Here is a 27,902-nt window from a genome sequence, read left to right on the forward strand (position 1 = left end):
TTTGCAGTCCAAGGGACTCTCAAGAGTCTTCTCCAACACCACAGTTGAAAAGCAGCAATTCTTCAGTGTTCAGCTTTCTTCACAGTCCAACTCTCACATCCATACATGACCACTGGAAAAACCATAGCCTTGACTAGACAGACCTTTGTTGGCAAAGTAATGTCTCTGCTTTTCAATATGCTATCTAGGTTGGTCATAACTTTCCTTCCAAGGAGTAAGCGTCTTACTTAATTTCATGGCTGCAGTCACCATCTGCAGTGATTTTGGAGCCCAAAAAACTAAAGTCTGACACTGTTTCTACTGTTTCCACATCTATTTGCCATGAAGTGATGGGACCAGATGCCATGATCTTCGTTTTCTGAATGTTGAGCTTTAAGCCAACTTTTTCACTCTCTTCTTTCACTTTCATCAAGAGGCTTTTTAGTTCCTCTTCCCTTTCTGCCATAAGGGTGGTGTCATCTGCATATCTGAGGTTATTGATATTTCTCCTGGCAATCTTGATTCTAGCTTGTGCTTCTTCCAACCCAATGTTTCTCATGATGTATTCTGCATATACGTTAAATAAGTAGGGTGACAATATACAGCCTTGATGTACTCCTTTTCCTATTTGGAACCAGTCTGTTGTTCCATGTCCAGTTCTAACTGTTGCTTCCTGACCTGCATACAGGTTTCTCAAGAGGCAGGTCAGGTGGTCTGGTATTCCCATCTCTTATTGTGTATTCACTTTTAATTCATCTAAAGAGTGTGAATTTCAAGGATGTTTCTTCAAGGAGACCAAATGGGAACAAAGAGAGAACTGGCATCATGCTTAGTGAAATAAACTAGTCCAAAAGGACAGGTATTGTATGAATGTCCTTATATGTGGTACCTAGAGAAGTCAGATTCATAGAGACAAAGTGGAAGGTGGTTGCCAGGGCGTGGAGGGAAGGGGTAATGGGGAGTTATTGTTGAACGGGTTCAGAGTATCAGGTGGGGAAGATGAAAAAGTTATGCAGATGCATGGTGGTGATGGTCACACAACAGTGTGAACATGCTTAGTTCCACAGAACTGTACCCTTAAAAATGGCTAAAATGATAAATCTTGTTATGTACATTTTACCAGAGTTAAAAAGTGTAACAAAAAAGCAAGAGAACTGGCCCCATACACTCACCAGCCCAGGATACTGTGACCTAAGGAATTTTGGCTTATTACCAGTTTGGAACCCGGGGGCCTGTTCTAGCGTCTGTGTATTATGCCACTGGGGCCGAGGCTTTGAGGGTTGGGAGGCAGTCAAGGACCCTGGCAGCTTGAGAGGGAATAGGTACCACTCACCTGAACCTCATCCCTAACTCCTGTGTTTTCAAAAGCTTTCTTCACTGTGAAACTAACGCTAACACAGACAGATTTGAAATAATCAGTTGGGTGTGCCTTACATGGATCAGGGCTTCCCAGGTGGCGCTAGGGGTAAAGAACCCACCTACCAATGCAGGAGACTAAGAGACACAGGTTCAGTCTCTGGGTCAGAAAGATCCCCTGGAGGAGGGCACGGCAACACATTCCAGTATTCTTACCTGGAGGCTTCCATGAACAGAGGAGCCTGGAGGACTATAGTCCATAGTGTCGCAAAGAGTTGGACACGACTGAAGCGACTTAGCATGCACACACGTTATTTGGGTCATGTTTTTGGCCATGTATATTACTGACTTCTACTTTGGAGATGAAATGATTTGATAAAAATTAATCTTCATTGGGGTGTCCTCAAAAACTGTGGTACCTTTCCCATTTATTTAATTGATTATGCCCTCATAGCCAAGTGACCAGCTGACCTAGCCCTTCTTTTGTCTTGACCATTTTGTTCTAAAGAGAGTGTGGAGTTTAGAGCTAGACAGAGCCAAGTTTCGATTTGGGCCCTGCCCTGGGGTTGCTGGATATAGGAGGTGCCCTGCCTGAGCCACAGTTTCTCTATCTATGAAATATCCAGAATGATAACTGCCTGGATGGGAGGGTTTACTGTGATCATGTGAAAATGTGTGCTATAAACTGATCAAGTTATTTACTTTCTTGATTTCCTCATGTTGAAATGGTTGGTAGGTGGACCAGGCATTTTAGATGAACTCCACATTTGTTACTATGCTATGGAAGATGGTCCTTAACCAAAAACTTACATACTGTTTAGGATTAAAATGTTTAAAAAATAATTCTTTAAAAAAAAGGCTGGTGGGGAGACATTCATAATTGGTAGTAGTAGGTTTTTAAAAATTTTAAGATTGTATTTAACTTCTTGGCTGCACTGGGTTTGACTGTGCTAGGTCCTCACTGCTTTGCATGGGCTACTCTTGCTTGTGGTGCTCAGGCTTCTCATTGGGTGGCTTCTCTGTTGCAGAGCATGGGCTCTAGGCACTCGGGCTCAGTAGTTGTGGCTCTTGGACTCTAGCGCACAGGCTTGATTGTTGTGGCTCATGGGCTTAATTGCTATGAGGCATGGGGAATCTTCCAGAATCAGGAATTGAACCCGTGTCTACTGCACTGGCAGGCCAGTTCTTATCCACTGCACCCCCAGGGAAGTCCTGTATTAATGCTTTGTGTTCAACTCCATGGTCTTGGTGTTGACTGTTATCTTCCCTGTCCCCTTTTAGTGTTTAAAGAGAATGTGGATGACAGTTCCCTAGTATGTTTGATGCCTTGTGTTATAGTTTGATAGATTTGGGAGACCTACAGATTGGCATTTGACCCTGGGTCAGTCTCTATCAGAAAAGTTTACATCCTTTTTCTTACAGAAAGAATCCTATAGAATTATAAGTGAAAGTGAGAGGGTTAGTTGCTCAGGTATGTCCAACTCTTTGCGACCCATGGACTGTAGCCTGCCAGGCTTCTCTGTACATGGAATTCTTCAGGCAAGATTACTAGAGTGGCTTGCCATTCCTTTCTCTCGGGGATCTTCCCAACCCTGGATTGAACCCAGACCTCCTGCACTGAAGGGTCATTCTATACCATCTGAACCACCAGGGAAGCCCAGAGATTAATTAGGGTTAATGTTTATTGAGCATTTCCTGTGAGACAGCTCATTTCCTGTGAGTCACTGTGATGTATGCCTTACGTGGAGATCACTTGGCCCTGCTTCTCTATGAGGCAGCTACTGTTGTCATCTGCAAATACAGGTGGGGAAGCTGAGGCTCACCCAGGTTGTTCCAGGGCACACAGCTGGAGCAGGTGCTGGGACTGGGCTGAATGTAGATTATGAGGACGGAATGTGGCATGGGGAAGGCACTCAGTAAATGTGAATGCAAATGCTTGCATACACACACACACACACATACACACACAGAACTTGGCATGGGGAAGGCCCTCAGTAAATGTGAATGCAGATGCAAATGCACACACACACACACACCCCCTTAAATGAATATTTCCCTGAGACACAAGAGCTACTAGATTGCAAAAATTAGGAAATTTCCCAGGAGAATGGAGAGAGTCTAAGGACCAACCAGTGTGAGAAAGCTTGTGTCAGAAACACAAACTGTTGTAATTGTAGCTGTTTTGCATTTTTTTTCTAATTGCTGTTTTAAACAAAGAAAAATGTCTATCCTCTCTGTAGGGTGATATATGCTTTTAAAGGATGTAACTGGGGTTGAGATGTTTTTCTTTAGGAAAAAAGTCAGTTATTTCTCTAATCACTGAGCATTCTGTCCTGAGAATGCACTCAGTATAATTAGAGAGGATAAGCTCCAGCCTCCAGGGGTGAGCAACTGGCCGTCTTGAAATGTTCTGTAAATATATTAGTCTGAAAATTGCATTTTAATGTGGTGTACTAGCAAAATTGAATTTTATTTGCCAAATTATTCCATGTTAATAGTGGTCTTTTTCTACAGGAAGTCTGTTACTTTGTTTTTAAAAAAATATAGGTCATTTGTTTCTTCCAAAATAATTGAACCATCCTCTGGAATAATCTATTACTACTTCCACTTCTGATTTGAGTTAGGATACTGATGGAATACAAAAAAGCAGATAGAATTTCACGTCAAGAATGTGACTTGAGAGAATATCATTTTGCCTGTGGTGTTTGCTTTGACTAACTTTGGCATCCTGTGCATGTGCATCCTGTTTTAAATGCTGTATTACTTTGCTAACAAAGGTTCGTCTAGTCAAGGCTATGGTTTTTCCTGTGGTCATGTATGGATGTGAGAGATGGACTGTGAAGAAGGCTGAGCGCCGAAGAATTGATGCTTTTGAACTGTGGTGTTAGAGAAGACTCTTGAGAGTCCCTTGGACTGCAAGGAGATCCAACCAGTCCATTCTGAAGATCAGCCCTGGGATTTCTTTGGAAGGAATGATGCTCAAGCTGAAACTCCAGTACTTTGGCCACCTCATGCAAAGAGTTGTCTCATTGGAAAAGACCCTGATGCTGGGAGGGATTGGGGGCAGGAGGAGAAGGGGACGACAGAGGATGAGATGGCTGGATGGCATCACTGACTCGATGGACGTGAGTCTGAGTGAACTCCGGGAGTTGGTGATGGACAGGGAGGCCTGGTGTGCTGCGATTCATGGGGTCACAAAGAGTCGGACACGACTGAGCGACTGATCTGATTGATATTTAAAATGAGTTAAGGCAGCTTTGTGGTCTTTTTGTCATCCAGGTGATGCTAGTAAAAATGTATTCATTTAATTAGTTATCAATGATGTCATCTAAGGAAACCATCTTGAAGAATAATTCTTGAGTGCTGAGCTGGTTAACAATTATTCTTGCCAGAGAATCTGTTTAAAGGACCAAAAAATTGTGAATTAGCCTGTTTTGGAAATTTCTAGTTGTTTCCTCAGCATACAGAGAAAATCAGGTTTCCACTGTGTGGTGATTAACAGATGAAGAAATCACAGTTGATGTAGGGTGAATGCTCAAGTTTGACACTAGACCTCGGAAGGATATAGGGAAATTGTCAAGGGGTTAAATTTGAAATACATCCATTTACTTGCAAAAATTTTGTACTTCATTTACATGTTTCCTTGACCACTAATTTTTGTTGATGAAAATTTGAAGGCTGCATGTAATCTTAAACTGTTAGCTGTGGACCCCAAAGAATCAAAAGAAATGGACACTTAGGGGTTTTAAAAGAAAGTATAAATGATTATAAGTCACTATTATAGTATATTGTTTGGTGATTATCCATTGTAAAAATTCGGAAGTATTGCTTTGAAGGAAGAAAGGGTGGTGTATAGTAAACTGAGAATGTGAAAGTAAGCAGACTATAAGTATTTTGCTTTGAATTTTTCTAGTATATTAACCGACTTCCATTCTAGGGAAATACTCTTGTATGATAAACAAAGTTTCTAATTTACTCAAAATATGTTTACATTTTGATTGTGTTCTGTTTATCTTGTATGTAAAGAAATCCTTGAATCTCAAACATTTAACCACTTCCTTCTGTATTCAGGGCTTCCCTGATAGCTCAGTTGGTAAAGAATCCACCTGCAATGCAGGAGACCCTGGGTTTGATTCCTGGGTCGGGAAGATCTGCTGGAGAAGGGAAAGGCTACCCACTCCAGTATTCTTGGGCTTCCCTTGTGGCTCAGGTGGTAAAGAATCTGCCTGCAATGTGGGAGACCTGGGTTCTATCCCTGGGTTAGGAAGATTCCCTGGAGAAGGGAAAGGCTACCCATTCCAGTATTCTGGCCTGGAGAGTTCCACGGACTGTATAGTCCATGGGGTCATGAAGAGTCGGATACTACTGAGTAACTTTCACTTTCATTTACTGTTATTCAGGGGTTTGCTGGTGGTAAAGAATCCACCTGCAATGCAGGATACCTGGGTTTGATCCCTGGGCATCTTCCTCTGGAGGAGGGCATGGCAACCCACTGCAGTATTCTTGGAGAATCCCAAGGACAGAGGAGCCTGGTGGGCTATAGTCCATAGGATCACAAAGACTCAGACACGACTGAAGTGACTCAGCATGCTCGCACTCTGTATTCATAAGTGATTTGAGAACTAATAAATCTTGTTCCAATCAAGAGAATTAACTGGCTGTAAAAACGGAGTCATTTCCTTGCATCTCTGGAGTCAGTTCCGTATAGTCTCTTTGCCTCCCACCTCCCAGCCAATAAGTCTTAAGCTCCGGTAGTTGTGAATGTGACCTTATTTGAAAAGTGGTCTTTGAAGGTGTCATTAAGATGAGGTCAGATTGGAGCAAGGTGGGCCCTTAATCCACTGTAACTGATGTTCTTATCAGAAGAGAAATTTGGACACAGAGAGGGAGACTATCACGTGAAGACAGAGATACACAGACACAGAAAAAAGAAGACTACGTGAAGATGAAGGCAGAGATTAGAGTTTCACTGGGACTACTGGAAGCTGGGGGGGCTTCCCCGGTGGCTCAATAGTAAAGAATCCACCTGTAATGCAGGAGACCTGGGTTTGATCCCTAGGTTGGGAAGATCCCCTGGAGAAGGGCATGGCAACCCACTCAAGTAGTCTTGCCTGGAGAATCCCATGGACAGAGCCTGATGGGTTACAGTCCATAGGGTCACAAAGAGTCAAACACAACTGAAGCAACTGAGTACTGGACGCTGGAGGAGGCTAGGAAGGATCCTTTCCTAGATGCTTAGGAGGGAGCACGGTCCTGCCAATATCTTGATAACAGAATTCAAGCCTCTGGAACTGTGAGAGAATATGTTTCTGTTAAGTCAAATAATTTGTGTTTGTTCCAGTATCCATAGGAAATGACAGGTCTTTAGAGTCAGACTGCTTGAGTTTGAATCCTGGTTTCACAGTCTAATGTGATCCTGAACCTCAAGTTATTGAAACTTGTCGTGCCTCAGTTTCCTCATCTGTAAAGTAGGGCTAAAAAGGATACCTTCCTCTTATAGTCATTAAAAAATATATATATTTGTCTTCTTTTTGGTTGCGTTGAGTCTTCGTTGCTACCTGGGCTTCCTCTAGCTGTGGCGAGTGGGGGCGCTCTCCAGTTGTGGTGCTTGGTGCTTCTCCTTGTGGCGGCTTCTCTTGTCGTGGAGCTCAGGCTCTAGGGCGCGTGGGCTCAGTAGGTGTGGTGCATGGGCTTAGCTGATCTGAGGCATGTGGAATCTTCCTGGATCAGGGCTTGGCTTCGTGTTTCCTACATTGCGTGGATTCTTATCAATACAGGTGGATTCTTATCCACTGTACTACCAGGGAAGTCCTCACATAGCCATTTTGAAGATAAAATATGTGTTTAGTACTTTGACCAGTTCCTGGTGCTATTACATGTAAAAAATTCAGTCATTCTAAGGCGCTCAAACCAGTCAACTCTAAAGGAAATCAACCCTGAATATTCACTGGAAGGACTGATGCTGAAGCTGAAGTTCCAGTACACTGGCGACCTGATGCGAAGAGCTGACTCATTGCTAAAGACCCTGATGCTGGGAAAGATTGAGGGCAGGAGGAGAAGAGGGTGACAGAGAAAGAGATGGTTGGATAGCATCACCAACTCAATGGACATGAGTCTGAGCAAACCTCAGCAGATGGTGAAGGACAGGGAAGCCTGGCGTGCTGCCGTCCATGAGGTTGCAAAGAGTTGGACACGAGTAAATGACTGAACAACAACAGTATTCATATATATATAGCAACTAAACAACAACAACAAAACTATATGGAAATGATTTTTTGACCATTCAACTAATATATACTGAGCTTTTTTAATAGCAAACTTCATTCGAGATAGTGTTCAGCCTGAACATAAATCCTTCAGGCGATCATTAATATGAAGAAGAGAAGTAGATTCTGTGTGGCATCTTTTTGGGCAAGAACTATCTCTGACCTTTCCTCTGGACCTTGGGGAGTCCAATACAGGACCTGTGTCCTGGGGAGGCAGTGAGCATGAAGCCACACTGCCTCGGGTCAAGTTCTGATTCTTACTAGCTTTGACCTTGGGCAGTAATAGAATCTTTAACATTGTTTCCAAAATGTTGACAGTAATTGTACGTTTGTCACTCGGGTTATGGTCAGAATTAAGTGGCTTCCCAGGTAGCGCGAGTGATAAAGAACCCACCTGCCCGTTCAGGAGATCTAAGAGATGCAGGTTCTATCCCTGGGTTGGGAAGATTCCCCGGAGGAGGGCATGGCAACCCACTCCCATTCCTGGAGAATCCCATGGACAGAGGAGCCTGGAGGGCTACAGTCTATACATAGGGTTGTAAAAGAGTCAAACATGACTGAAGCAACTTAGCATGCAAGGTTTAAGTGAATTAAAATACTCGAAGTGCCTGGAATAGTAAGCATGTAATAAATGTTGTTATGTTATTAAATAAACCTCGAAAGTTTTCAAATTTGTAAATTAATTCATTCTTTTGATATTAAGTGTGGAGAATTTAGATATGAATCAGATGCAACCCCTTTCCACTTAAGTGAATAGTTAAGTCAGGAAAGATTAATTCATTTACATTTTAATAAAATAGTATATAAATAAGGCAAAGGGTGATAGAAAGAGCACGATTAATTCTCAGGGTTTCAGGTTTTAGAGGTTGAATTGGAGTTTTCTAGGCAACAAACGGAGAAGGCAATGGCACCCCACTCCAGTACTCTTGCCTGGAAAATCCCATGGATGGAGGAGCCTGGTAGGCTGCAGTCCATGGGGTTGCTGAGGGTCGGACATGACTGAGCGACTTCACTTTCACGCATTGAAGAAGGAAATGGCAACCCACTCCAGCTGCTACTGCTAAGTCACTTTAGTCGTGTCTGACTCTGTGCGACCCCCATAGACGGCAGCCCACCAGGCTCCACCGTCCCTGGGATTCTCCAGGCAAGAACACTGGAGTGGGTTGCCAGCAGGCAACAAAGGAAAGAAATAACATTAGGGGAAATGGGAGTAGTATATCCAGAGGCATGGCATACAAGGAGATATCCCCAGGGATTACTCACAGAGGTACAAGAGTTCCTGTAGTACCTGACTTTGGTCCTAGAGCCAGGGTTTGAATTCTGCCACTTAACTGCTGTGTCTCCTTAAGGTAATTTCTTGACCTCTCTGTGCCTCTGTATTTTCATCTTTTAAATAGGGATGAAAGACTTTGGGAGGATTAAATAAGCATATTAACTTGAAGTGCTTAGACTGGTGCTTGTGTAAAGTAAGTACTGAACATAAAGCATTGGCTCTTGTTAATGTTGTTATTCTTCAATTTGCTAAAAGACTACAAGGGCTAAGAAGGTTCACTTAATATTAAGTTCAATGATTCCTGTGGGCTTGGATCAATGCTGTACCGTTGGGTCCATACAGTCTCTTGAAAATAGCGTTCACCATTTGAACATTTGGATTAGGAGGTGAAAAAAAAATTACATTGTTTAAATAGAGGAAAAAGTGATTAAAATAGGCTAGACATTGGCACAAAGCTTTGTGCAGATTGCTGATTAGGCAAAATAAAAAAAAAATAAACCCGCATGTTGAGCCAACATGGTTTTGTTTTTAAATCTGGTGAACCACCTGTATCTTTAAGTAATCAATTTAAAGATGGGTTTGTTAATTGTTTCCAAATTACCCAGTGACGTTGGTCTATGTTCTGAACCTGCGTAAGTTTAGAAAAACCACCACTGGAACGCAGCCCGTTGGTGCCCCTCTGTTGGCAGATGTTCAGAGGTGAAAGGAGGCGTGTGGCCTCAGGATTTCTTTGGCTACACTTCTCAGAGCTGTGATGGCAAGTGCATGAATTATTTCAGCTGTGGTCCAGTCTACTCTTATTTTTAGTTTTAAAGGGGGGAGTCATTTCCAATTGTGGTTTTCTTTCATCATGAGAATCATTCATTATGTATTCATTATGCAATGTATTCATTATGACAAGGCTTAGGCAGAAGGAAAATAAAAAATAAACATCATCAGATATGTCAGCATTTGGAGATAATAATTGTTAACACTTGGGATGGAGCCTTTTAAGTCTCCTCCCACTTGCAAAAAAATTAGGCCGCTCTCCACTGCAAGGGCAAGCTAGCATCAGACACAGGGCAGCCTGGTGAGGGAGACCCTTTGGGGAGATGTTTAATTAGAAAATTCAGGACAGGAACAACATAATGGTGAGCATGGAATTGTTTTACACTAAACTAGTTGAAAATGCTGGTGAGAATAAGTGGCTGAACAAAGGTTCTATTTACTCATTCACCATATTTATTGAGGGCCTGTGAGATGCTGGAGACAAAGCAGGGAACAAAGCAGATAGAAATCTGAGTCTTTGTGGAGCTTGCTTCCATTGTCAGGATTATAGACAGTAACTAAAGGAAATAAATAATCGACATTATAAGGTATAAGTACTGTGGAGCACTGAAGAATTGATGATTTTGAACTGTGGTGCTGGAGAAGACTTTTGAAAAGGAAGGGGATCAAACTAGTCAATCCTAAAGGAAATCAACCCTGAATACTCTTTGGAAGGACTGATGCTGAAGCTGAAGCTCCAATACTTAGGCCACCTGAATGTGAACGTCTGACTCTTTAGAAAAGACCCTGATGTTGAAAAAGATTGAGGGCAGAAGGTGAAGAGGGCGACAGGGGATGAGATGGTTGGGTGGCATCACTGAGTCAATGGACATGAGTGTGAGCAAACTCCGGGAGATTGTGAAGGACAGGGAAGCCTGGTGTGCTGCAGTCCATGGGGTCACGAAGAGTCAGACTCGACTTGGCAACTGAAAAACAACAACTGGGAGAAAAATAAGTCAGGCTAGAGGGATGGTGGCGGGGATTAGGGGAGGGTAAGAGGAGGGGGATGTGATTTTAGTTTTTATCTTTTTAGTTGAAGTGTAGTTCATTTACAGTGTTGTGCCAGTCTCTGCTGTGCAGCAACAGTGACTCGGCTATATACATTCTTCGTTTATATTCTGAGTGGTTTCAACGGGGGTCAGTCAGGGGCGACATTAGAGAAGGTGTTTTGAGTCAGCACTTGAATGAGGTGAGGAAGGATGTGCTGTGCGTCCTCGGGGAAAGAGTGCTTCAGGCCGTGGTGTTGGTGGAGCAGGAGGACGACAGCGTGGCTGGAGTGAGGTGAGAGGAGTGGACGGGGGCAGACAGATAAAACGGTGGGGTGAAGGTGGTGAAGCATCCTGTAGGGCTGGTTGGGCCATTAAAACAGCCTTGACTTTAGAGCCAATTAAGACGCGAAGCCGCTGCGGGTTCCCAGCCAAGGGTCACTGTCTGACTTAGGTTTTACATAGGTCACCTGGTGGCTGTGTGAGAACAGACTTTAGGAGTGTTGGGTCGGACTCAGAGAAATGAGTCCAAAGGTGACTGTGGTAATCTGGTTTGAGAGATGATGGAGAGTTGGAAAAGGCCAGTAGCAGTGGAGGTGACTGGATTCTTAATATATTTTCAAAGTGGACCCAGAGGATTTATTGATGGGTTGAATGTGGGGTGTGATAGAAAGGGAGGAGTCAAGGATGATTCCAAAGATTTTAGTCTGAGCGGTTGGAAGTATGAGGCAGCTCTAATGGAGAAGACTGTGATTCGTGAAACAGGTTTGGGTGGGGGAGTGTCACGGACTGAATGTGCCCCGCCCCCCCAAATTCGTGTTACTCCCTGATGTGATGGCATTAGTATATGGGGGTCTTTGAGAGGTAATTAGGTTTAGATAAAGTCATGAGAGTGTACCCATCATGAATGGGATTAGTGCCCTTGTAAGTCATGAGAGAGCTGGCTAACCCTCTGCTCTCTGCCACGTGAAGATAGGAGAAGTTGGCAGTCCGCATCCTGGCAGAGTGTTCTCACTAGACACTGAATCTGCTGGTGCCTTGATGTTGGACTTCCAGCCTTCAGACCTTGAGAAATAAATTTCTGTTGTTTTTAAGCCATCAGTCTATGGTATTTTGTTATAGCAGTCTAAACGGGCAAAGACAGGGTGGATCCGGAGTTCAGCTTTGAATATGACAGTTTGAGGTGTTTAACAGACATTGATTGGAGATATGAACCCAGCAATTGGAACTTAGGGGAAAGACGTCTTTAGAGATTTGGAAGTACAGTAAGTCCCCTACATAAGAACCTTTAAGTTGCAAACTTTCAAAGATGTCAACATGCATTCCATCAACATCAGGCGTTAGTGAAATTACAGCTTGCCCTCTGTTTTAGTAGGCTAATTTTGTTGGACTTATGAACATGCTCTTACAACGGGACTCATTTGTATATAGACTTACTGTATAAAGATCATCCAGGAAGGGGGTGAAGTTAGAGAAGACTTGCACTGACATGTTAGGGTTGGAGACGTAAGAAGCAGCATAGGAGACTTAGAAGGACTGGACACTGATGGCAGGGTGTGCTGTGTTAGAAGCCAAATGAGGATATCTTTCAAGGGAGAGGTGTGATCTGCTGGGTCAAATGTAAAATTACATCTCCATGTAAAACTGTAGTAATTATTGAAAACTTATGTTTGTTCTTTAGGTTTTGTCTTACTACCTCTCTAGGTATACAGAATTAAGTATAAGTGCCCCATTCTTCCTGCTCCTTGTGTGGTAACATTGTTAACAGTCTGGGTAACCTTCCAGGTGTGTATAATTATATACGTCATATTGATATCTATGTTTCTATATCTATCTTTGGAGAAGGCAACAGCGACCCACTCCAGTACTCTTGCCTGGAAAATCCCATGGATGGAGGAGCCTGGTGGGCTGCAGTCGATGGGGTAGCTAAAAGTCGGGCACAACTGAGCGATTTCACTTTCACTTTTCACTTTCATGCATTGGAGAAGGAAATGGCAACCCACTCCAGTATTCTTGTCTGGAGAATCCCAGGGACAGAGGAGCCTAGTGGGCTGCTGTCTATGGGGTCGCACAGAGTCGGGCATGACTGAAGTGACTTAGCAGCAGCAGCGTATCTATCTTTAAAGTTTTGTTGTAACAAAATGTTTCAGATATTCAAATATCCCACCAAGTATTAGATCCTGATATACCGTATTAAGGAAATATGACCGCTTTTCTGTATGAATTAAAATTTATCTTTACTTCCGTTTTTTTTTTTTTTTTTTACAGTTCCACCATTCTTATTTTTCTGTGCACACATCCACCTTCTCGCTTGCGTGCATGCATGTGTGTGTTTTCTCTCTCTCTGTCCTCTCAGGCTCTTCTACCCTGCTCAAGGCTGTGCTGTATTTTTCAGACTGTTGCGGTAACAGCAGCAGTGGTGGGCCTGTTCCCAGCTGGGTTCTGGGGGAGCTGCAGAAGTACTGATGCAGAAAACGGCAGCCTCCGCAAGGAGCACGGGAAGCTTGCTGGTGGAAGTAGCCTTGGGGAGGCCCAGGATTCCATTTGGCGTGCTCAGGAATGCCAGTGGGAGGATCGTGGTCTAGGAAAGGTCTGAGGTGTCCTTCGTCTTTGCCTCAAACCCTAGCTCTGCTGCTAACTGGTCTTGGACACGTCACACCTCAGTTTTCTTCTACGGGCTGGAGAGATCAGTTTCTGCCTTAAAAGGCTGTGAGGTTTGTAGGCTGTGCCTAAGAGGGCCTATCAATCACATAGTATTAATGAGTACCAGTTACATTCATTCTTTCCCCCAGATGAGAATTCTTTCTCATCTTTTTCTTGTTTTACTGTTAAGGTAATTGGTGGATGAAAAAGGCTTGCTGGTTTATCATCTAAGTAAATATATTCTGGTTATCTAGAAAGGAATACAGAATTTAAAGAATTTTAATACATGAAGTAGTTGAACCAAGACTAGAATTCTACTAGTTTTTTGTTTTTATTTTTGTTTTTGTAAACCCAGGTTTCTTAACCAGTAAGCTTTTAAGTTTCACTGTGAACAGTTCACTGTCAAGCTCACTTTCAGAGGTTTGGAGGTCTCGAAAAAACTACCTCATAATCTGGTCTGTCTTACTACTACTGTGCCCTGCCTATGCTATTCTCCTGCCTCAGGGAAGAATAACACTTCAGAAGGCCCATCTCAGCATCGGATAGTGTGGTCTCCATTGTTAAAAACATCATTTGACTAATGCCACCAGCTATGCTTTGTGAAAACAGGTCCCTAATTTTGGTGGTGAAATGAAGGAGTTGAAAATGAAGAAGTGAGAAAAATAGTTTCATTTGTTTTGTCATTGAAGACAAGTAATCAGTCCTGCAGCGGCTTCCCAGGTGGCGCTAGCGATAAAGAACCCGCCTGCCAATGCAGGAGACTTAAGAGATGCGGGTTTGATCCCTGGGTGGGAAGATCCCCTGAGGAGGAAATGGAAAGCCACTCAAGTATTCTTGCCTGGATAATTCCATGGACAGAGAAGCCTGGTGGGCTACAGTCCATGGGGTCGAAAAGAGTCAGACATGACTAAAGTGACTTAGCATGCACAATGAGTCCTGCGAAGCCAAATATTCACTGTGATGCCTTGGCCACTGCAGTGGAGGGTGGCTGAGTCAGGGCTGCCCCGCACCCCAGAGGCATGGTCAGTGGTTGCCCACTTGTACTTCTCAGACTGGTCACCCCGCTTGGTGACGGGTAAGAAACATTGGTTCTTGTATTCGTAAGAACCATCTTTTTTGACACTTGGGTATTCTAGGGAGGGTTGGGGGAAGAATAAAATGAATGCTTGGTAATAAACTTTGAAAAGAATTGAATAGCTATTGACATTTTCAGTGGACCCTGAGTTAAGCCGATGAATAGTCTGTTGCTGATGGTTTATAACCATGGTTTGATCATGGGAATCACACAGGCATTAGTAAGGCAGAGAGGAGGTTGCTCATTGGCCAAAGTGGGCTAAGTGTTTTCCATCTCCTGGTCCTTGGTCCCCCAACCTCTTGCTGCTTCTGTCCATCAGAAAGAGACCACCGGCTCCTTCCCCATTTCTCCAAAGCTCCTTAATCAGGAGTGGGAGATTAGTGTTCACTGGCTTCCTTTCAGTTCCTCTTAGAGAAAATTCTTACTTTTTATTGGTTCAACTGCTTTATGTTTCTTAGGAGGTGAATTTTTGTCACCTCCAGGAATGAAGCCATATGTTAATGGCCAACTGTATAAGACTAATATGAAATTGTCTCTGATGCGTAACCTGCACAACGAAACATTGCAAAACATAACACATCCAGTAGCCAAACCTGATTATATAAAGGAGGACTTGTATCCTTCTTTTCATGACTGGCATTTGCTTTTTTCTCACTTCTTCTGATGAGATGATCACAGACAGAACTTTAAGAAATAGCCTGTGTAGCAAAACATTTTTTGACATAAGTAGTAACAATATTTTTGTTTAGTACAGTCTCCCAAGGCAAAAAGAAATAAAAGCAAAAGTAAACAAATGGGACTTATTCAAACTTACAAGCTTTTGCACCACAAAGGAAATCATAAAAGGAAAAGGCAGCTTATGGAATAGGGGGAAATATTTGCAAATGATGTGACCAGCAAGAGCTTAATTTCCAAAATATACAAATAGCTTATGCAACTCAGCATCAAAAAAACCAAACAGCCACAAATCAAAAAATCGGCAGAAGACCTAAATAGACATTTCTCCAAAGAAGACGTACAGGTGGCCAACAGACACATGAAAAGGTGCTCAGCATAGCTAATTATTAGAGAAATGCAGATGAAAAACAAAATGAAATATCACCTCACACAGATCAGAATGGCCATCGTCAAAAAGTCGATAATAATAATAAATGCTAGAGAGGGTGTGTAGAGAAAGGAACTCTCCTACATTGCACCAATTTACATTGACCAGTCATTATGGAAAACAGTATGGAGGTTCCTTAAAAAACTAAAAATAGAATTACTGTATGATCTAGCAATCTCACGCCTGGGCATATATCCAGAAAAAACAAAACCTCTAATTTGAAAAGATACGTGCACTCCAATGTTCTCAGCAACACTATTTATAGTAGTCAAGATGTGGAAGCAACCTAATTGTCCACTGACAGATGAATGAATAAAGACGCGGGGTGTGTGTGTGTGTGTGTGTGTGTGTGTGTGTGTGTGTATGAATATTGTTGTTCAGTTGCTCAGTCGTGTCTGACTCTTTGCGACTCCATGGATTGCAGCATGCCAGGCTTCCCTGTCCTTCACCATCTCCCGGAGCTTGCTCAAACTTTGTCCATCGAGTTGGTGATGGCCTCCAACCATCTCGTTCTCTGTTGCCTCCTTCTTCTTCTGCTTCAGTTGTTCCCAGTATCAGGGTCTTTTCTAATGAGTCAGCTCTTTGCATCAGGTGGCCAAAGTATTGGAGATTTAGCTTCAGCATTAGTCCTTCTAATTAATATTAAGGATTGATTTCCTTTAGGATCATCTGGTTTGATTTCCTTGTAGTCCAAGGGACTCTCAAGAGTCTTCTCCACCACCATATGAATATTACTCAGCCATAAAAAAGAATGAAATAATTCTATCTGTAGCAACATGGATGGACCTGGACATTATCATATTAAGTGAAGTAAGTCAGACAAACATATCACCTATATATGGAATCTAAAAGATAGTACAAATGAACCTATTTACAAAACAAATAGACTCACAACATAGAAAACAAACTTATGATTATCAAAGGGGAAGGTGGGGGAGGGATAAACTAGGAATATGGGATTAGCAGATACTTGCTACAATATATAACGTAGATAAACAAGGGCCTACTGTATAGCTGCTGCTGCTAAGTCTCTTCAGTCGTCTCCGACTGTGCGACCCCACAGACGGCAGCCCACCAGGCTCCCCCGTCCCTGGGATTCTCCAGGCAAGAACACTGGAGTGGGTTGCCATTTCCTCCTCCAATGCATGAAAGTGAAAAGTCAAAGTGAAGTCGCTCAGTCGTGTCCGACTCTTAGTGACCCCATGGACTGCAGCCTACCAGGCTCCTCCATCCATGGGATTTTCCAGGCAAGAGTACTGGAGTGGGGTGCCATTGCCTTCTCTGTACTGTATAGCACAAGAAACTATATTCAATGTTTTGTAATAGCCTATGGTGGAAAAGGGTAAAAAAGAAAGAATATATCTCTGAATCACTTTGCTATACACCTGAAACGAACAATATTATAAACCAGTTACACTTCAATAAAAATAGAAATAGCTTATGTAGGAAATTCTTTTGTTATGGTCTCCTTTAGAAAACAAAAATACTGCATGAAGTCAGGCTAAGCAATATGTGCCACTGTGGAGCATTTTTATTTCTTCAAGGATGATAATATTAGAGGATTAAATCAACTTTTTTATGGAAAAAAACGGTAGCAGGTGTAGGATTGCATCTACTTGGATAATTATAAGGGAAGATGTGACACTTGATCTTTAGTTGTGAACTTTTAAGGGAATTTTACTGAAGGTTTGTTGAATTATTCAAACAAAATCCAGTACCTGTTGCTCTGTGCTTAGGAGACAAGAGTGAGTGAGCCCCAGCTTGTCTCCCTGGGGCTCACAGATCATCAGTGCTGGCATAGAGATCCCTGTTCCTTCAACACAGAAAAGGGATCAATAAATTATGTCTGGGGAGGTTTTAGAAAAAGTAGGAGAGAGGGATGACATACTCTGTCAAGGCCATACAGTTCTACATCTGAAGAATCTGAGCCACATCCAGAACATTTCATTCATGACTTCCTCGGGAAAGCTCAATGATGGGGATTTGTTGTCTCTGTAAAGCTGCAGGGCTAGGAGAATTTAATTTACTCATGAAATGTAAAAATTAAGGTATTGGACTTCCCTTGTGGCTCAAACAGTAAAGAATCTGCCTGCCGATGTAGGAGATCTGAGTTCGATCCCTGGGTCAGGAAGATCCCCTGGAGGAGGGCGTGGCAACCCAACCAGAGTTCTTGCCTGGAGAATCCCATGGACAGAGGAGCCTGGCAGCTATAGTCTGTAAGGTCGCAAAGAGTCGGACGTGACCGAGCGACTGACACTTTCTTTGTAGGGCAGTGCACAAACCTTCAGTGAACTGCTGGGTGAGCTTTTCCATTTGTGTGCACCTGTGTAGCCATTAGTCAGATTAAGATGGGAAATCTTCCATCCTTTCTGCCACTTCCCTCTTGTCCTCTTTCAGAGAAGACCCCTCCCATTGTACCTCTGTCACTGTGGCTGCGTTTTCTCTGTTTTGAACCTCACAAACATGGAGTCACACAGTATGTCCTCTTTCATATGGGTGGTCTAGTGCTCAGCCTCCCGTGTTGTTGTGAGTCGCAGTAGTTCATTCTTCTCCTCTGTGCGTGGTCTTCCATTGTGTGAATATACTTCTGCTTACTGACGTGACTGTTGACAGGCATTCGGTTTCCCAGTTGTTGGCTGTCGAGAATAATGGTGCCGTGAGCATTCTTGTATACGGTTTTGACACGTACCGTGCATTTCTGCCACGTGTGTTCTTAGGCGTAGGATTGCTGGGTTGTCCAGCCTTCATGGAGTCTGTTAAAGTGGTTGTTCAGGTTTACATCCCTGCCAGCCGTGTGTGATGCCAGCACTTTTTAACCTTGTTAGGACTTGCTGTGTTCCCTGCCATGGTGAGCAGCACGACTGTCCCCACAGACACCAGAGCTGGAAACCTTCCTGCCTCTTTAAGATTCTTTTCTTTTGCGTTATCTAGGTAGATCATCAACAGGAATGGCCAGTCTTCTGAAATGTCCTAGGAATTTGTTTTCTTTTTTCAGTCCCCAGATGTCATGAAGTGGAGAGCTGAACTTCAGCAGCAGTAGTTACGAGGGTCTCATTAGGATTGCAAAGAATCTCCATTTTTTGTGTGTGCTTTGAATGTTGGCATAGTGATTGGGGATGGCACGTTGTATTTTGGAACTTCGCAGATTCTGCTTAATGGCCAGTAGGTAGCAGAGAACTGAAGCTTGTGGTTGCAAAATGAGTGTGCACATGTACACTGCCAAGTTAGGTGCATACCAGACGGATGAATAACATGCTAATTATTATTATTATTCTACCTTGGAGAAAGTCTGGTAGAGTTGTAGCTTCAGGCACTATGTAAGACTTAGCTTTTTAAGCTGGCAAAACATTGATTACTATTTTTGGTTCAACTTCTACCCTTAAAAAATTGGATAGTATATTCCTTGCTACTCCTGGATGGTTTTATGTATTTTAATTAATGTTATCTTATTGCATTTGTGCCCTGGGGCTGCTTCAGTGAAAGATGTAATTTCAGAAGGTTGATGAAATTAGATAGGTTTGACTGGGAGGACCCTGTTATTCATATTTATGGTTATAAAATATTTCTATGTATGGAATATTTATGTTTATCTATGTGTACATACAACTGTGTATGACGTTTCTGTGCTCTAAGCACAGTATTCTGAATCCATTTGTAATTCAGACCAGTAGAGTGATAGTAGCTCTAGTTTAGAGGTGATTTTGTTGTTAAACATGTCTTTTCATTTTCCCCTTAGAATCCCATTATGCAATGATATGTAAAGAAATGGAAGTGACTCTATAAATCAAGCACACACAACCCTCTCAGCTTTGTTACTTTGTAGTCAAACCTCACATATTCCTGATTGAATTGGCATGAGGTACATGACCAGGTGGAAATCAGCCTTATTTGGGTCCAAACAAGTAGCCAATTATGGAGCATGGAAAATATATTTTATGTCATTTGTCAGAGCTGAATGCAATTAGTTTTGCAATAACGTGAAAGGCAGTTCTCTGAGGGGAAAAAAAGTGTGTGTATATATATATATATGTAGAGAGAGAGAGAGAGAGAGAGTGAGGCCTGAAATAAGACACAGTCAATAAAGAGAAAGGCTATAATACACTGTTTATATCCATCAAATGCCAAGCAGAGTTTCTTGTTAGTGGGAGTTAAGAATTAACATATAAGATATCACAAAGCTATTGAACAGTAGTTACACAGTATTTTTCCTACCTGAAAGGTTTGGGTCCTGAAATCCTCTTGATGGTAGACCTTGAGGTTGCAAAATTTAAAATCCTAGGAGGAAGGGAGGAGTCAGGAGTATAAAGATACTAAGTGAATCTCAGAGACTTTGTACACAAAATTTTTTAAGTTTCTCTGAAATAAAACAGCCACGTGCACTTTGGAAACCTCATGCACAGTTTCATTGTAATTGTATGTATTCCTTTTGCTTTGTGACAGATAATGACCATCTTAAGATTTTATCCAGGGGCTAGTCTCCTATCCATGGAGAAGGCAATGGCAACCCACTCCAGTACTCTTGCCTGGAAAATCCCGTGGACGGAGGAGCCTGGTAGGCTGCAGTCCATGACTACTGAGCGACTTCACTTTCACTTTTCACTTTCATGCATTGGAGAAGGCAATGGCAACCCACTCCAGTGTTCTTGCCTGGAGAATCCCAGGGACGGGGGACCCTGGTGGGCTGCCGTCTATGGGGTCGCACAGAGTCTGACATGACTGAAGCGACTTAGCAGCAGCAGCAGCAGTCTCCTATCCGCAGAGTCAGTGCTCTCCCTCCTTCCCTCTCTCCCTCCTTTTCTTTTTTCCTCTCCTTTTCTTCCTTCCACCATCCCCATTCAGTTATTTCCTGTTCCTACTAGGTAGTGTTTTAGGCTTTGGGAACACATTGATACAAACTCTCTGCCCTCAATAAGATAATACTCAAGTGGCGGGAGGCAGGTAAGTGCTTCAGGGTTGGGTTTTCTTGAAGTAGGCGCTGATTTGGAGGTTGGGGAACAAGGTGTTGACTTGGGATCCACACAGTGAACAGAAGGGGGTGGAAACAGGATTGGACAGAGGATGAGGTTGAGCTGCGGTGCAGGTTTGACAGAGCCTCCACCAGCCTGCCTGAGAACCCTGGAGTGAGCATGGATTGCCTGACAAGCTGAGGCATCAGCGATGAGCTCGCTACCTTCAGGTGTGTTACCTGGTGTGGCTGCCCGGAAGGGGTGTGGCCTCCGGCAGGACGTTCTCTGGTCACCGAGGAGCTGGGCCCTGGAGTGCTTCTGCCTGCAGCTGCTCTGCAGCTCTTAGCAGTGGCTCTCCCAGTCTGTCACAGTAAGTAAGTTTCCGGAGGTGACACAATGGTGGAGAAAGACAAGACTTGGTGAGGGGAGTGAGAGTGTTGGAGGGAGGAGAAGGCCTTATGGAGGCATTGAGACAGACATCTAAAAGAATTGCTGGTACCGGAGCAGAGCAGAGAGGCTGCAGGAAGAGCCATCGCAGGGGCCCTGAGACATGCGCCTGGCCTATTGGGGGAACATCAAGGGGGCCAGGGTGTGAGTTGGGTACAGTCATGTGGGACCTTTGTGCCATCGCACGGAGTTCACCTTTTATGCTGCGTGAAATAGTGTATTAGTTTGCTCAGGCTGCTCTAATAGAGTTCCGCAAACTGGGTGGAAGAACAACAGAAATGTATTGGTTCACGGTTCTGGATGTCATGAGTCCATCAGGGTCCTGCAGGGTTGGTTCCTTCTGATGGTGGTGTGAGAGTCTGTGCTCCATCTCTCCCTCCTAGCTTTTGGTTGTTTGCTGGCAATATTTGGTGTTCCTTGGCTTGCAGGTCTCAACCCACACCTTCCTGTGGGGTTCTCCCTGTGTGTGTGTCTTTGTGTCCAAATTTCCCCTTCTTATGTGGACACCAGTCATATTGATTTAGGGTCCACCCTAATGACCTCATCTTAACTGATAAATCTGCAATGACCATCTTTCCAAATAAGGTATTGGGCGGTTAGGACGTCAACATGTGAATTCGTGAGGTAGGGTGGGGGAACACTTCAACCCATAGCAGGTGGGAAGCCCTTAGAGGGTTTTGAACAGGTTAATAATATAATAATCAAATTTATCTTTTACAAATGATCACTCTTTTGTGGAGATGAGAATGAAGAGAGGAAGCAGAAGCATTACTGTAATCAAGGCAGGAGATGCTGTTCACTGTGCCAGATGCTAGAGAGGGTGGTAGTGATTTGTGAGGTTTAAGATATACTAAGGTAGAGCTGTTACCGCAGTAGATTAGATGTGGTGAGGAGGAAGGAGAGAGAGAGAGAGGAAACAAATGAAGAGGCAAGGATGGCTCCTGAGCACCTGGAAGAAAGGAGTTGCCATTTGCTGAGATGGGCAGGGTTTTGCAAGGAGCCAGTGAGGTGGTAACAGTAGGAGTCTGATTTAGGACTTAAGTTTGTGATGCCTGTTAGACACTCATGTAGAGAGGTTGAGGAGGCAATTGGATGTATGAGAGATTCTGGAATCCAGAGTTCAAAGGTGAAAGGGACCAGCAGAGAGAGCCCTGAAAAGAGGAGTCAGTGAGGTGGGAAGTGAACCCAAAGAAAGAGGGCAGAGGGGTTTCAGAAGGCATGTAATGAATGTGTTTCAAAAGTAATCATCCAATAGAGTAAGAAACGGGTTGACCTCTGGCTTTGGCAACATGGAGGCCATTGGTGACTTTGACAAGAGCAGTTCTGAGAATGACAGTGATGAAAGCCTGGTTAGAGTGAACTCGGAAGAGACAAAGTAGAGGCTAAACACAGGCAGCGTTTAATTTTATGAGTAGCTTGCTGGGAGGGCCCGTGTTGACAGCAGAGATGAAGAGTAACTAGGATGCTAGAAATGGAAAACCTTTGTGTGATCATCTTAGGATGGAGGTCAGGTATCGATACTTCTTAGGCTCCCTCCTCTTTTCTTTTACAGGGTTGTTTAGTCTTAGCTCTTCTCAGAAATAGCAACTTCATGGCAAAGTATGTAATGTTACCGCCTTTCAGACAAGTTTTAGCTCCTTTCCTCCTAACAGGATATGTAGTAATACTCAGTTCTTGAGGGTTGAGTAAGGCAGTGTTAGGGTTATATAGGCTTAGTCATGAATTTTTTCAAGAGAAGAAAAATTTGACCTAAAAGGAAATTTATCTGGAATTCATTTGCTTGAATAAAGAAAATGAAGAAATTATACATAATTAGTCTGCAGGATAATTTACCTCCAAAAACAATTTTAGTAGCATCGCAATTTTCTCCTTTGCATATCTTAAAATCAAGAATTAGGAGCAAAGTATAATTAACATACTTGAATTTTATCTCATCTTCCCAGTCTGCCAAGGTAAGGGAGCAGAAGACCTAAAAGGGCAACTCAGAGTGGAGTTAAACAGAAGGACCTTGGGTTTTACTCCAATTCCCTCAATGACTCAGTGAAACTATTAGGAAAAGCTCTATACACTTGCTGGGAATTGAATGTAGGTGAAGTGTGAACTTAAACTTTCAGGGAGTCTGGTACAATTTCAGAACCAAAGGAGACATTAAACGCTTTGTTTCTATAAGGCCAAATTAGGTCTGACTCTTTTAAACACAGATGAGAGAATTAAATTTGATCATTGATGTCTTCCCTCCTTTGAGGGGCACACCTATTAGCTATTAACTTATAGAATTTGCACATGTGATTATTTTGTGAGATAAAAGGGATTTTATTTCTTTCAAGGATTTATTCCCTTCTACTGAGTTCACAGAGGGAAAAAAAAAAGAGGGAAGTGGAATTAAACTGAGCTTCAGATATAATAAAAGGGAAGTTTTTCCTCATGAGGCTCCTCTCTAGAGGTTGGTCATGGCTTCTCTGCGGGATTTACTTATAAATCAACCGCATTGTAGATGGTCAAGGTGTGGGAAAGGCAGAGTGATCAAGAAACTTATGGGGGGAGGGGCGGTGTGCGGAGGCCACTTGATCTGTTGGAAGATAAAAGAAAACACCTGGGCAAGTTTCAGTCTACTTTTAAAGACCCTCAAACAAGAAAACCAGCACAACCCCACCGTTCTGCAGGCTTGCTTAGGCTTGTTCAAAACCTGTGGTACCATGGTGTTCGAAAGCAGTTGTGTCCTTAGGAGACAGTGAGGTGGAGACAGGCATGCAGCTTTATACAGATTCACGGACCCACACCTTTATCTTGAGACAAACAATATCTCAGGTTTTTGTCCTTTCCTCTTGTTACAGTGTTCTTGCAACTTTCTTTCTTATGTGAGATTGGACTCTTAAATTCAGCAATGAAATTTAGATGGGAAGGAAGGATTAGTTGGGTGGTGTTTCTATTAAATCCTGTAATGAGTTAACGCTATGGAATACTGTTTTGTCTTCTTTCCCTTGAGGCTGTAAAATATTGTCATTTCCAAGATAAGAAAAATTCACAGGCTGCTGTCTTTCCTTTTTCTGAATTCATATATAATTTCTCACTTTTAACCCTTTGGAGCTCTTTTGGATGCCAGTATATGTCTGCCATGGGAAATTTTAAATACAGCCAGCTGTGTTAAATATTCATAGAATCGATTTGCACTTGTTTAAAGTCTTTGGTGATTTATCTTCAGAGAGTGTTAATACGGCAGTAATTCTGCGTTACATTTCTTGCACCAACATTTAATTGATACTATATTTCACGAGGATTATTGTAGGTTTATTGCTGTAGTATTTAGAGTTGTGGTTCTGTGCTGTTAATTCAGAGGAATAGGATTCCTGCATCTCTTGTTTCCATTTTAATTGTGTGTGCTTTTGAGCTGATGAGTTTGAGAAGGACCGTTAACTGTGTAACAGACCTTATGGACAAAAACCATTTTGGTGGAGTAGACCTGGGGGTACTTGGCTTGTGGATGTCGTTGTATGAGTATTTTTCTTTAAAATGATGGTAAGTTAATTTAATCTGTATTCTTTTTCAAAATGGTATAGAAATTGATAAAATCTATTTAGTGGGAATTAGCAGTTACTTTCCTTATTAACTAAGGTACCTGGGATATCTCAGGTTGGGTGGCAGCTATTGTATGCTTTTTAAAGCATGTTGATTTACATTGTTATTCTCTTCTAGAAACTTCAGTGGTTTTTCTAACCACTAGGATAGGAGTGTCCTAACTGTGCAGTTCTCATTGGAATTTCACACAAACACTTAGTAGGTGCTCAGTATTATATTGAAATGTCCATACAATTGAAAAACATTTTGGTGAGTAAATACACGGGTGTCCATGCACTAGCAATGAAACATGTATGATACCTGAGGGAAGGTGGAGCATTTGCCCATCAATCACTGTTATTAATAAAGAATGAAAATCAGGAAAGGAGGCAGGAGACGTTTTAGATGGGTAGAAGGGAAGAGTAAAAACCATAGACGCTGAAAAGTACAAGGAGAGGTCAAAGCCTTAGTATGATTTATTGGATTTAACTCAGGAGAATGTTCTGGAAGGAACGTCAGACTAGGAGTTAGCACACTGAAAGTGACCTTCGGTGACTCTGAATTCTGGGGCCTCTGCCTTCCCTAAAGGCTTACTGTGAGACTCAGGTGAGAAAATTTATGTGAGGGTGTTTTGCAAACCGTGAAAGGTCGTACCAATGGGGTGTTTTGTGAGCCTGGATGGATGCTGAGGGTCATCCATCACGTACATAATGGCACTTACAGCGGGTCATGCCTGTGATGGACAGTGGTGGGTAAAATGCAGGCCTATGTCCTGGGCTGTCAGTCATTCTAGTGATAAGAAAGGCATTAACCAAACACTCAAGTATATAATTATAACCCATTACAAACTGGTGGATATTGTGAAGTACACGGTGCTAACGGCTCATTTAGTCTGGCTCTGGGGTTTACCCTGTACTGTGTGGAGTCATCGAGGTTCTTGGAGGGACTGACCTAAGCCCATTGCTTTCGGAAGTTTCATCTAGTGTAGGATGAATTGATGAAGGATTGGAGCCTGGGAAAATACTTAAGTGAAGGTACTGTCATATATAGCATACACCCATCATAGGACATGATATATGTCATTATATTCTTGGAGTTATTTTAATGTTTTAAGTGTTTAATGTTGATATTTTTATGTGAGGTTTTCTAGGGTCTTGATGTTTGTTTGGTTTTCATTTGGTGTGTTAGTGAGCATCTATTTTTGGTTAACCATGAAAAAGTCACCATAAAGTATTAGTGAACGCTTGTGTAGGTTCTTGTGTGAGCAGAAAAGCTGTGCTTAGCGCTGTATGTGTATTAACTCCTGTTCATGCCCAGCAACCGTGTGAGATGATGAGACCATGTTTTCCTCATTTTGCAGATGAGGAAACTGAAACTTACTCAAGGATGTACAGCTGGTAAGTGGGACTTGGATCCAGGCCACCTAGCTCTGAGTGTATGTTCCTAATTACTTCATTATCACCTTTTCGCTAAAAAAGAAAAAATTAATTTAATGTTCTGTATGAGCAGATAAAGATGCCAGTAAAGCAGTCTTTAAATAACCACTGTGAATCCCTAGTCTCAATATACTTCCTTCTTGTTATTTTAAAAATAAATTTTTGCTAATTACAAAATAGGGAAGAAAACCTATTTGAACGCGAACAAAAAAAATTTTTTTAGAAGTTATATTGTGGTTTTATTCATTTTCCCAGAAGGGATTATAAAAGTTTGGTTGTCCGGGAGACTGCTATCTGGGCTACATGTCTCCCCATGTTTTCCTTTTTTTCATAACCAAGGCGGCGAGTGTCCAGATCTGTCACTCTAGTGGATTTTATGTTTGCCTCTTGCCTTTCATTGCCCATAAGAGCGTCATTGCATTTCACTGGTGTGTTTAGTTCCACAGTAATAGAAGCTTAGCATGGGTAGCACCTGTGGTGCTGACTCCCTGAGATCGCAAATGGGGACCCCAAAATTAAGAGTCATGGTGCTAATTATTGGCAGAGCCACAGTTGGAGGGCAGGGCCTGGAACATGCACCTGGTGTCCACCCCCCATAGCCTGTGCTTTGTGTGTGGAGGGTAGTAGCATATGCAGCCCCGAATTTGACTGGAGGAGTTTAGGACGTGCCGCCTCTGAAGATGCCACTTTGATATATTGATTATTTTGAACTGTAGGCCCTTGAAAAGTGAAAGTCACTCAGTCATGTCTGACTCTGTGACCCCTGAACTGTACAGTCCATGGAATTCTCCAGGCCAGAATACTGGGGTTGGTAGCCTTTCTCTTCTCCAGGGCATCTTCACAACCCAGGGATTGAAGCCAGGTCTCCCGCAATACAGGCAGATTCTTTGCCAGCTGGGCCACAAGGGAAGCTCTGAGCCACATAAATGCAGGGGAAGGCTTTGTCTGCCTCATGTCCCAGTTGTCTTCTTATCTGCCTGAAAACAGATCCTCCAAAAGGAACTCAGTTGTCATAGAGCCCCACCCCAGGAGTTTCATCACCCAGAAGGGATTGACCCTTATCATGGGAAAGGAGACTAGGAGTCAACACCAGGCCCAGACAGACTTTGTCACAAACTATCATTCGTCCCTCCTCTTCTAAAGACCCATTCATTCTTCCGCTAAGATGCTAACTTCCCCCTCACCTTTCCCTATTATGATGGTATTTAAGTCTGAATTCTAAGCCACCTCTTCAAGTTATTCATTTTCCTCTGGATATCTCCCATGTATACAAAGTATATATGTTAATGAGTTTTTATTTGTTTTTTCTTTCTTGTTAATCTGTCTTTTATTACAAGAGTTTCAGCTAAGAATTCAGAAATGTGGAGGGAAAATTATTTTTTCCTCCCCTGCATTTATTCCATGGATAAGCTCCAAAAAGTTTGATTCAGAATTAAGCTAAACCTGTGGCCATGGATTAGTTTGGTGTATGTTTCAAAACAATTTTCTGTATTGATAGTGTCACGTGAGTGTACGTTCCTCGGTTCTTTGTCTCGTCACAATAAAGATTTGGAGCGACGGACATTAGCTCTTGGGTCTTGGACAAACCGTGTTATAGCTCTTAGGCAAATCAGTGTTACAGCTCTATTTTATTTAGAAGATAGCAGGAGAGTGAGAGAGAGAGAGAGAGCGAGCGTTTGGCTCCTCCTTTTATATGTGTTTTCCTCCACCTGGGCCTGCCCTATGCAAATTGGGCTTAGCCAGGAGTGCTGTTTGTTCTGCCTGAAGTCTTCACTCTGGTCCTCCGACCTTCCTTTGACCTTCCTTGTCTTAGCCACCGCCATTTTGGACTCCTTTTCCCTATTCTACCTACCTAACAATAGTAAGAGGAAAATGTTTTGCAGTATCTCATAAAGGAATTTTATATATTACTTTTTGATTCTGCATTTGTTTCTTGACCTTTCGAAAAAAGTCCCCCTAGGGCTCTGCTTTTATTTGGTTAATGCTGCTGCTGCTGCTAAGTCGCGTCAGTCGCGTCCAACTCTGTGC

General features: G+C 42.7%; 1 protein-coding gene and 1 long non-coding RNA gene across 33 annotated transcripts in view; one reads left to right on the top strand and one right to left on the bottom strand.

The window, feature by feature from the left end:
* APBB2 (amyloid beta precursor protein binding family B member 2) overlaps positions 1–27,902 on the top strand; it is a 381,591-nt gene that overhangs the window by 16,006 nt on the left and 337,683 nt on the right. For 5 of the 32 annotated variants that reach the window (XM_086405979.1, XM_086406000.1, XM_086405989.1 and 2 more), the window contains exon 2: positions 25,799–25,835. The exons of 26 other annotated variants lie outside the window; for them this stretch is intronic. The gene's annotated coding sequence lies outside the window, so the exon portion shown is untranslated. Of the gene's footprint in view, positions 1–20,668; positions 20,807–25,798; positions 25,836–27,902 lie in introns of those variants that run through there. One more of the 32 variants, XM_086405978.1, reaches the window with a different exon arrangement.
* On the bottom strand, positions 13,272–20,799 carry LOC147370770 (uncharacterized). Its single transcript, XR_015165457.1, has 4 exons — positions 20,676–20,799; positions 19,703–19,765; positions 14,979–15,083; positions 13,272–13,406 (listed from the first exon to the last, which is right to left on the bottom strand). It is a non-coding gene; the product is annotated as an uncharacterized LOC147370770 (long non-coding RNA).

Source organism: Bos grunniens, chromosome 6 (genome assembly GCF_055505025.1).
Source record: "Bos grunniens cultivar Pamir isolate PY7600 chromosome 6, Bosgru_T2T1.0, whole genome shotgun sequence".
Lineage (NCBI taxonomy): Eukaryota > Metazoa > Chordata > Mammalia > Artiodactyla > Bovidae > Bos > Bos grunniens.